Source organism: Sminthopsis crassicaudata, chromosome 4 (genome assembly GCF_048593235.1).
Source record: "Sminthopsis crassicaudata isolate SCR6 chromosome 4, ASM4859323v1, whole genome shotgun sequence".
In the NCBI taxonomy this organism is placed as follows: Eukaryota; Metazoa; Chordata; class Mammalia; order Dasyuromorphia; family Dasyuridae; genus Sminthopsis; species Sminthopsis crassicaudata.
The window spans coordinates 316,871,927-316,883,471 of record NC_133620.1 but is presented as its reverse complement, the minus strand read 5'-3'; the positions used below and the strand labels follow the sequence as shown (position 1 = coordinate 316,883,471).

Genomic DNA, 11,545 nt, shown 5'->3' with positions numbered 1-11,545 from the left:
GAGTTGTCTTAATTTGCATTTCTCTGATCAATAGTGATTTGGAACACTCTTTCATATGAGCGGAAATAGTTTTAATTTCATCATCTGAAAATTGTCTGTTCATATCCTTTGACCATTTATCAATTGGAGAATGGCTTGATTTCTTATAAATTAAAGTCAATTCTCTGTATATTTTGGAGATGAGAACCTTTAATTGTAAAAATGTTTTCCCAATTTGTTACTTCCCTTCTAATCTTGTTTGCATTTGTTTTGTTTGTGCAGAAACTTTTTAATTTGGTGTAATCAAAATTTTCTATTTTGTGATTAGTTCTCCTTTGGACACAAACTCCTTCCTCCTCCACAAGTCTGAGAGGTAAACCATCCCATGTTCCTCCAATTTATTTATGATTTCGTTCTTTTTGCCTAAATCTTGGACCCATTTTGATCTTATCTTAGTATGTGGTGTTAAATGTGGATCCATACCTAGTTTCTGCCATCAAAGTAAGATTTCTATAGCACAAATCTGACCATGTAATTCCCTTCCTTTAGGACCAAAATGCAAAAGGTGCAAAAAATTTTTTGACATTTGAAGCTATGAAGTTATGAAACTTGTCTCCACTCTTATCTTTATAGCTTCTCTCAATAGAACGAAAGCTTCTTGAGGACAGGAACTTTTTCATTGTTCCAAAGTCATCAAGTCTTTAGTGCTTTTATTTTAATGCTTACTATGTGTTAAATGCTAGGAATACAAATTCAAACAAAAAGGAAGACAACTTTTTTTCTAATGTGGGGAATAATATGTAAAAAAGCCTACATGTTGAAAGGGGATGAGGGAAGTTAGGGGAAAGATAGAATGTCCAGAGGAGTGTATCCTGGTGGGAAATAAATTATTCTTTCAGCACTTCCCTTAAATGGAGGTTCTGAGAGAATCCTTTTATTTTCAATGGGAAGGACCCATAATTGGAACAAAAGGCATTTGTATCTCTAGTACCAAGTACAGTAGATTGATTGACCAGGTCATTTCAATTGAAGACTGATTTTCTGATTTTAAATTCAGAAAAAAACACTTTTAGGTATGACCTGCAAGATTAAAATCCTTTGAGAAAGAATCAGATGGAGAGAGAAACTTTCACCCACCAGTTTCCACTTAAAACTTAAGGAATCAGTCTACAAGAATTTTTTAAAAGCACTTATCACACACTATATTTTAAAACACATAGTAGGAGAGACAACATTATAAAAGATAAATACAAAGTAGATGGAAGGAAAACTTAGGGACTTGCAAAGACTTTATAATCTGAAAGGACCAAGAAAAAGGCCTCATGCACAAGATTGTATTTGAACTGTGTCTCAAAGGAAGCCCAAGATTTTTAGAAAATTTATGAGTAAGGACAAATTAAAGGATAAAATTCCACAAAATTTTATTAAGCATATACTGACAAGGGAGAAGAGAATGAAAATAGGACATATACTACAGATAAATATAATACAAGATACTAAGTGATGGGATCTAAGGAGAGATTCTAAGCAAAGTAATTTATGAAAATTGAAGAAAACACTTAAACCTAGGTGGATCAGAAGAGATGATCAGAGGGGTGGGTAATGGGGATGTTATTACCATATAAAGAAAGTTTTCTCTTCTGTTCTTAGAATTCCTGGCTAAATTCCTAAATCCTACACAAGGCCTATCTTTTGCCGCCAGCTTGCCCCTCCAATATTATTTTGTTTTTTATGGACATAGATTTATGTAGGTGTCCACATGTATTCATGTTAGAATTTTAACCACTTTAGGGACAGCCATTGTTTATCACCTTTGCATCTCAGAGTTTAATAAATAGATAATAAAATGAAGGAATGAGTACATCCCAAGGATAGGAAAGGCTTGAATGAAAGACATTAAATACCTTCCTGGGTATTGAGAATGAGAAAAGTTGATCTATTCCTTGATCCAAAGAAATCATTCTTAGGAAATAAGGGTCAGTGGAGTAAATCCAAGACATTCCCTGAGATGCTCATGATATGGCCAGGAATATACTGGAGTCTAGGTTCTCTTAATTCCCAATTTAATGATGAATCCGCCCCTAGGAATGCCACAAAATTCACCTACTTAAAGAAAAGTGGGAGGTTTCATTGTCACATATTAGTATTGGACCTAACCTGAGGTAAGTAAGCTACAGTATTAGTTAACTAAATCCATCAATGAAATGAACAGATATATTAGTATGGGAGAAGGCAGTATGAATTTGTTAGTATCATCTGGAGGGGAAGTGAATCTCCTTTCCTCATTTTTGAGACACCCCCAACCCCCTCAGGTAAATTAGGCTGTGATCACCATAATGCAAAGCTTACAGGCCCTGGTCAGAATCAGTGTTAATCAAAGCTCCTATGCTGATAAGTGGTGGGATTTAGTGGAACTCTGTCATAAATCCTTGAGCTTTAGATATCCTTGGTTCCTGGGAAACAATAAATTTAGAATGGTTCTTAGAATGGAGGAATATAATCAAGGAAATTCACTTCAAACTCAGTGATTAGGTCTTTATTTCTTTTTTTTTTTTTTTCTCAAGGAATCTGCACTTTATTATTTATAAAATTTTATTTGAAAAAAACAATGAGAAAAGAAAAAGCAGGCAAGCTATACAAAACAGAACATTGTCATATGCCTAGCAGAATGTTGGGAAGGATTCAAAATATATAACAAATAATACTAATTTAAGAAAGTGTATATATTTGTAGAAGAATTGTTTTTTCTTTACTAAGTTGTAAATTATTCTTTTGTTTATTATTCTCCTTTTTTACTTTATTTTCCCCCTTTTCATCTCCCCATCACAGCCCCAAACAGGCTACAATTAAGAAAAAATATGTATACGTATGTAGATAGATAGATAAAATATATATACAAACATTTTTTCTAACCCTGCTGACTTTCATTAAATTCTACTCTATAACTTAGCTTACTGTTACTTAACCTCTCCCTAGGGATCCCTCCCTTGTATTATTTCCCCATCCATCTCTCCCTCTCCTTATTTTTTATTAGATTTGGAGGGTACTATACCCTTCATAGAACATATGTAGTGTTGCTTATTGAACGCATTCCTGATGTTCCTAACAAGTCCTCCTCCCTCTAATACCTCTGTGTCAATTCTTCCTCTGCATCTTATTTGTATAACATAGTCCTTATATTTCTTAGTTATTTTAAGAGATAAAGTAATCCTTTTACAAGAGACTTTGACCTTTTACCAGTTCTGATGACTCTCTTGTACACCATGAGTAGGTTTTAGCATCAAAATATTCATCATATTGTGATTTTAATTTTGAGATCAGAACCTTTTTCAGCTGTGTAAATTTTAAAGCCCTATGAAAATTCAAATAATGATTAGACTGATTATTCTGTCACTGGGGCAGTGAGAGCCAACATTACATCCTGGAATAAATTCCAAATTTGTTACGTATTCCTTCCTTATGTGAAAGCCTCAGTCTGTCCATATAGAGCTTTTTGTTATCTTTCAAACATGATATGACATCTCATTTCTTCTCATAGTCTATTCCCCATATCTTTTAGAAATCTGCTTCCTCAAAACCCAGTTCACATGCCACCTCCTCTTTACTGTCAGCTGCTAGGGCCCCATTTCTGCTTTGCTTTGTCAACATTTTTTATATATTTTAAATATGTGACCCATCCTTTTCCAACTTCTACTCCCAGAATAAAGCTTCATCTCCCGCTCTAGGTCCTAAAGACATACTTGAATCAGAGGTGATTCTTGTGGAAAACTGTAACAAGAATTTAAAAAGTATAGGGGAAAGTTTCAAAATTAGAGAGCATATGCAGCAAAAGGGGCAACTCAAAGCTCCTAGTAACTGGAATTCTTCTTCTACCATCCTTCTGATCATGCTCCCTTTCAGCATGTTGAATCTGATTCCAGTCTCTCCTCAGCTGCCAATGTCAGCCTCTGCTGTCCCAAAGAAAAGGTATTCAGATGCTGATGACTTTTAAACAAGCAAAGTTGTTTTTCAGCCAGGTTGGGTGGGGTAAGGACTAGGAGATCTAACCATTGCTGAAGGTGAATCCTTGTTTTTCAGAGTTAGTTGCTTCTCAAGAGATTTAGCAAAAACACTAGGTTTTATTCTAGTTTCTTGAATTCCACCTAATCCATTGCTTTTTCAGAAAACCCCAAGAGGATCAGGCCAATTGGAATAGCACTCTTATCTTTCAAAAACTCTTCACATTTATGATGCACTTATGATTTGAGTGAATAAGTGTCAACTAAATCCACCTTTACATGTGTGATATGTTTCACTTCATAGATACATTTCCTCATTGTAAGGATTATATCATTTTGCAGGAAATTAGAGATTTTTAAAAACTGAAGGAATGAGAAAATTCTTAAGCATGAAGGACATGAATATAGAATTAAAGGAGTGGTAAGAACCTTTCTTCAGGAAGGTTAGAGCCAAATTGCCTAAATGTCATGCTGAGGCATTTGTATTTAATTTTTGAGGTAGTAGGCAATCATCTTAAAACATGAGTGCACATATCTTGAAAGGGTTTTTTTTGGGGGGGGGGAGAATTGGATTGGAAAGAAAAGGAGTCCACCCAGCAAGTGATGAACTATGATGATATTGAGAAGATCCTGTACAATTTTGGCTTTGGAGGAGGAGGAGGACCCAGGAGAATGAGAAGAATAAAAGATTGGGGTAGAAGTACAGTGGTTAAGTAGGAAGGATGAGTTTCATTTACTGCAGTGATAACTGAATCCATTGAAGATGATGGGGAAAAAAGGAGAAAACACTAGTGAAGTGCTTTTAAATGGGTTTTGAACTATTCTGTTGGGTAAAATCAGTTAGCACACCCAACTGGCATTCCAAAGACCCAGGTTTAAAAGTTAATCTCAACAGTTATGATGGTCAAATCATCTATTCTTATTCTTTTTTGGTCTCTTTACTGAAGTATAAAATGATGGGGTTGAATTAGATGATCTCTACACTTCCTCCCAGCTCTTAATCTCCTATTTGCTTTCCATTTACATAAGTAAATTTCTAAATATAAAATGCCATACAAAAGAAAGTAAAATAACATTTAACTCTTTGACATTTAACTCTTTAAAATTTAAACCACAACCATGTAGTTTGTACTATAGATATTATAATGTTTATTTCATAAATGAAGACCAAAGTGAAGAAGTAATATAACTTGCTCAGAACCACACAGATAGTATAAGGGTCAAAAGTGGAATTCAGATTTAGCCAGTATTCAATTCACTATCCCACTATTTCTTTCCCTCTCTCAATCCCAAAATAATTTCCTCTTCCTCTTAAGGTATGTGCTGCATTCTTATTCTACACTATACCTAAATAGGGAATGATTTAGGGCTATTCAGAAGCATTATAATTTTTCAATCTTGAGATACCCCTCAAGACAATCTTGATCATTCAGCTTTTTATGTCTAGTTGCATAAGTGTTTTCTCTCTCTGTTTCTCTGTCTTTGTCTATGTCTTCCCTCCTGTCTTGTCTGTCTCTCTTCTCTCTCTTTAATATTCTTGAGGACAGGGATATTTCTTAATCACTGTATCTCTTTAGAGTGCCTTGCACATAGGCACTTTTGAATGGATGTTTGGGAAGAAGTACTAGTATTATAATCTTATTTACTGTATAAAAAATCAAATAGAAACTTCTGATTTAACAATAATAATAATAATAATAATTGTATCTCCCTTCCTTACTCTCACTTCCAAATCCTTGATTCAGACACATTCTTGGAAGAAAAAAATTAATAACTAAAAGAGCTTTCCATGGTGAGGCAGACTGGGCTGCAGTCCTGAGCAGAGTATAGGGAATTGGTAAAGTTTTTAAGAGAATGGGGGTATGGAAAGTCTTTATGAAATTCCTAACTCACAGCTTGCAATCCACACTGCAGAACAAAGGCAATCTTTATATCTTTCAAGGGACTTAGATTTCGCTTGGCTTGATTATAATTAACATAATTAGTTGAGTCTTTTATTTTGTATGGCTCTATAACTCCCCAAAAAAGCAGGCAAAGTGACCTGTGTGTTTTGTGTCAGTGTGTATCTGAGAGACACAGACAGAATGAATATTTAAAGATGTAGGTCATATTTTTCTTGAAGACTGACCTTAGATTAAAAGGAAAATATTTTACTTTCATAATCTTCCTGAGAAACTCCTTTTTCCAGCTAAAGTTTTATATATATATATAGTATATATTATTTTTATATATTTATATATTGAAAATTAAGTATTACATTTGAATTGCTCATTGAATCACTTGGGATGCTTAAGAACTTTGAATTTCTGGGTAATGAATCATTTTATTAATAATACTGACATTTTGTTAATAAAAGGAATGCATTTGACTGCATCTCCTTTATGGTCAGCCCACAGTTTATATGTCCTTGGGAAGGGAGGGGAACACCTGAGGATTAACAAATAATGAGAAGAAGGAATATTACAACAAGAGGTAGGTCTATTATATTAAGGAGTTGGGAGAAGGTAACTTAAATTTTGTCATTTACTTCTAAATTGCCCAACCTTGAGTAATCTAATCTAAAAATTTCTATTCTCCATCCAAGTCTGAGCTGAACACAATGAGAATGGGCTGGAGTTTTATCTTAAATTCCTTATGAAGTTGGGTGGATCTGAATAAGATTGAGAAGTTAATTCCATCCTCAGCATTCTGAATGTTTGAGCTTTGAAATGAGGATTTTAGACAGGATCACTCCAAATCATTGGTTATTAATAATCATCTCTCTCCCATCCAAACAGGATCCCCATTGCCTTTCTTTTGGATAGAATATAAGAACTTGTTTATTTTTAAATATTAATTTAATTTTTCATTTAAATTAATTTAATGCCAAACAATAAATAATTAATTAATATTTGGATGGTTATTGATAATGAATAATAATATTAAATAATTTAAATATTAAATAAAAGATTATTTACTTTTCAAACTGAGTTAATTGTGTTCTTAAAGTTGTAGTGTCAATGAGACTTGAGTAGCTCTTGGTGAATGGTCTCTTTTTGTTTTGTGATACATGAGATGAGGTGAGATCCTGATTCAAAAAGAAAACAAGGTGGGAGTATTGTGTCATGTTGAGGGGTCATGATAGTAAAGGGAAGAGTATATCCAATATAGAGGATTTATGGTATAATATAAGAAAGAACTAAGGGGTAGGGGCAGAGTAGGTTTGTAAGGTGTAGAAAAAGAATGCTAAAAGCTTTTGATTAGGTAAAGGAATTCTCAGAAAATGGATGTGGCCAGTTGTGGGTATTGGCATGGTCAAAGATATTTCTGTGTAGTTGAGGTGACATAGAAGAACAGGTTATGAGAATTTGAGTAATTTGAGAGAGCATCATTATGTATGCTGAAGACATAATATGAGGGCATAAAGTGAGGAGGAAAGATTATGAGCCAGGTGCCCATTAAGGAGAATTAGGTAATGAATTTGGACAGGGTAATCCTCAGGAATAAAGGTTGCTTCGGGAAGATGATTCTTGGAAGGTCTGAAAGTGGCAGTGGGAAATAAGGAGTATTCCTGTTTTTCTTCCATGTCCGTGTAGGAGAGAAAATATAACCAGAAATAAGAGAAATAGTGTAGAAAGGTTAGAAGGGCTGGGCAAATCGTTTAGCTATTGCTGTTGCTCTAATGTGTCACAGTTCTGGGTCTGGACATTAAAAGATTTAAAATGTCCCTAATGGTCCCATTCAGTTACTCTGCCTCAGGTTATAACCATTCCCTCTTAATGTTAGAATAAAGGTCTTATATCTTAGACCTTAGGCTATAGTCATTCCCTCTTAATGTTTGTTGGGATAACCATTTTAGACACCATTAGAATATCAGGAGCCTCTCCAGTACCTCCCTCCATTATTCTTGCCTCCATTATGTCATCCTCATCCTAGATTTCTCCCCCTATTAGGTCATTCCCATCCAGGTACCTCCCCATTAGGTCTTTGTTCTTGTTACCCTATAAAAGAATCTTGTGTCGGACATTCACTGCTGGACTCTTTGAGACAATAGTGTCCTTCGGCCCTGGGATCAAACCAAAGATCCATTTGGTCTCTCCCTTTCAAATAAATTATTAAATTGTCTCTAATCTCTATCTTGCTCAGTTTCTCTGGCATTACACTAAGAGGGAACATGTTTCAAGGTAAATTTAAAGAAGTAGTTTTTAAAAAGAGCCATTGGCCAAGAGTAAAATCTATTCCAGAGATATTTACTAATAATCTCTTCAGTAAAGCACATAGGAAATATTTTAAATGTATGTGTTTGTATATGCATATGTTAATATGTATATGTATATATTGGAGCCAGAAGAAAGTGTTTCTTTCATTTTAATTAACCTTTAATTCTCCCATTTATCCCTTACCTCCTTATTGACACTCAAATGTCAGGCAACTAAACTCTTTGCTATGGTTGCCAAATCAGAGGTGCCCAGGACCTCTTTTTCAAGCTAGATAGATGGCTCTCTCAAAACAACCCTTGGGGAAAATATGTGGGTTTCAGTAAGTAAACTACTGGGCTCTAATAGGTATAAATCATTGCTATTGCCCATTCTGTTTTATTCCTAGCTTTTTGGCACCAGATCTACATATCACTAATAAAATGGTATCAGGACACAAACTAGAATCAGAAGGGGCCAATTCTCATGATGCCAGGATAGTTAGCAAGGACTCAGATCTATTTCTACTTCCCTGAAAAAACATAGTGGTTACCTGGTAATTAGACAAATTCCAAAATCCTCAAGTACAGACAATTCTTGCTTTATATAAATTCACAACATGAAAATTCAGCTTTACCCAAAAATTGCTAAAAGAAATCTGCATCCAAAAAATGAAAACAAAACAAAACAAAAAAAACCCTATGTTGATTTTACTTTTCAGTGCTCTCTCAGCTCTTGCCCCTTGGCTTGGCACTCTGTGACTTTCCCACTTCTACCTGCCAACAAAACACAACACACACACACATTCACCCACTCCTAAAAATTTTGTTTTCCAAGTGAAGCAGAACAGACACCACTGTCAGAGGACACTACTAACACTAGGGCAAAGAAAGACCTGTTCCCTGCTTCAATCATGGTTTGGTCTCCCCCTTTGTCTCTTGTCTACCTGCATTTAAGCACTACATATCTGTCCCCATTTCACGCATGTTCCCTGTATTCTCCTGTGTGTGTCCTGTTCTTCCTCCCCATTATTTCTCAGCCCCCCTTCCCCTTCCCCTTCCCCATATTTGTCTTGTTCCGGCTTTTGTCTCTGCCTCCAACCCTTTGAACCCTGTGCCAGTCTCCTTTCTGCTCCCCTACTCCCTTTCCCATATCCAATGGCATTATGTAAAACATCATTTTACATAGATATGTAAGGTTTCCTTACATATAGTAAAAACAATCAGTACACTAGTATTGTTTAGAAACCATCCTATATTAAAGAAGATATCTCACTCATTATTTTTCTTCATTATTTGAATTTAAAAGAATTGCCCAAATATTACTGTGAAGCCAGATTCTTTCTTGAGAGAAAATCATCTAGAATCTCTGCATTACAACTTGATCTTAGAGATCTGATAGCTGTAGTGGTAGTAAAGTGATTCCAGATTGGTTTGCTTAAAATGAAAATATATATCTACAGAAAAGGAAAATTGGTGAATTAAGCAGCATAAATGACAATGACCAGAGGCTTAGCAAGGACAGCTGGTTTTTAGTATACAACCTGATAGATTTGTCCCTGTAAACAATCCCATCTATTTTGAGCCTTTTAGTTGGTCTGTCTTTTGTACCAGCAGGAGTTAAGCTAATGACCCACCTAAGCTTGGATAAGATGCTATGATCAGTGGAATGTACTTCAGAAACAGATTGAACTTATTCTCACTATTGCCCTAAAAGTGTTAACTTCTTTTGAACCATATATAAATTTTAATTGAATGAAAACAGATTTAAAATATTGATCTTCAAGATTGTCTACCTATCCAACCATTCTTTGACATTTCTACTTTAAACAGGAAGACAAAAAAAATCATGTAGCATGGGGCAGTAAATGTATTTCCCAGAACTAGAAAAAGTTTCTGCATATTTTACAATGTTTGGTTGGAAGGCATAGTGATTGCTTTGGAAATGAATGTTGTTTGCTTAATCCATATTGTTTTTGCAAATGAAATCTTTTGTGGGGAATAAAATCCACTTCCCTGCATTTCTGATAACATGGTTTCATGAATTTAGTGGGCCATCACAATTTCTTTGGATGATACATATCTTGTGGGATCTGATTCATAAGTATTTTTATAAAAATAAATTATATATATATATATTATGATATATTAAAATAAATATATTTATGCATAAATATATTTATAGTAATCAAACAATAAGGTTAGTTTCTGCCCTGAAAGTATAAACAAAAAGTTTATGATGTGGATTTAAGCTAACAAATGTACTTTAATGATCCTTCTGTATAAGAAAGTCCCATAAACAGGATATCTGGTGATTATTTAATTTAGTTAGCGTTAGGGTTTTTTGTTCAAATTGAAGGTGGGAGGGATCAAAGCAAGTGCTATTGCCTGTCTTCTAAAACATGACAGTCTGCAATAATTGACATTTGCAGTGATTTATGCAAGTGCTAATCAAAAGCTTTTATTTTCTGATTATCTTCCTGTTTGATGGATGGGAGATGCCAGTGCAGTCAAAATATAAACATGAGTATTTCAGAGAATATATATATATATATATATATATATATATATATATATATATATATATATATATATATCACAAAGAGAGAAATCATTTTTCATAACCTTTTTTTTTCTCTTTCTGTTTTAATGGAGCTAAGCAAAGTTTGGCAATAGACAAAGGCCCTTCATTCAGTCCCCCTTGACCTCTTCCACCCTGATTGGCAGTCTGTTGTCAGAATGGAAGTAGTGGCTGTGAGATAGGAGTAAGCAGAACAAATGCCCTAGGACAGCTATGTATCCCTGGAGGGCCCAGGCTTAAGAAGGTGAAAGAAGTGCAATTAGAGAAGGTCTTCAGCACAGAAAGTTAATTAACTACTAAATAGCATTTAGTGCAGTTCAAGATGGGAAATTTGTGTTTGAAAAGCAAAAAGATCAATGAAAAATTGGCAGAGTTAGGGCTGGGGAAATCTGTCCTTTTTTTCCCCCCTTCTTTTTGATCTTTTGATATAGCTCCAAACCTTATGATGAAAAAGAATGAATATGTACCTGACATTCAAATGGAAAAGAATCCTGTATTTAGAAAAAAGATTGAAATGTGTGAGGATGCTCAGTATGAGAGAGGCCATTTTCTTAAAACTAAACTAAATGGGGAACTTGGCCTACCTAAATCAAATTATCCACCCTTTTCTGTATTTGCGCCTCCTACTGATGTTTTAAAGTTTTTTTTTCCAGATAATTATGAAAGCCACTTCCAAGAGAGATGACCTGGTCTAAGGCAGTGGGGATATTTTAAGAGAACATGTTAATAAACATTTACTACTAATAATAGTACTTTTTACTAATAATTTACTACTAATACATTTATTAATAATAAATAATATTTATGAGTATT

At 34.4% G+C, this 11,545-nt stretch overlaps 1 protein-coding gene across 11 annotated transcripts in view; it reads left to right on the top strand.

Annotated features, from left to right (window-relative positions):
- The window catches only part of TBC1D16 (TBC1 domain family member 16), a 126,799-nt gene that overhangs the window by 54,563 nt on the left and 60,691 nt on the right, over positions 1-11,545 (top strand). The window lies entirely within an intron of this gene.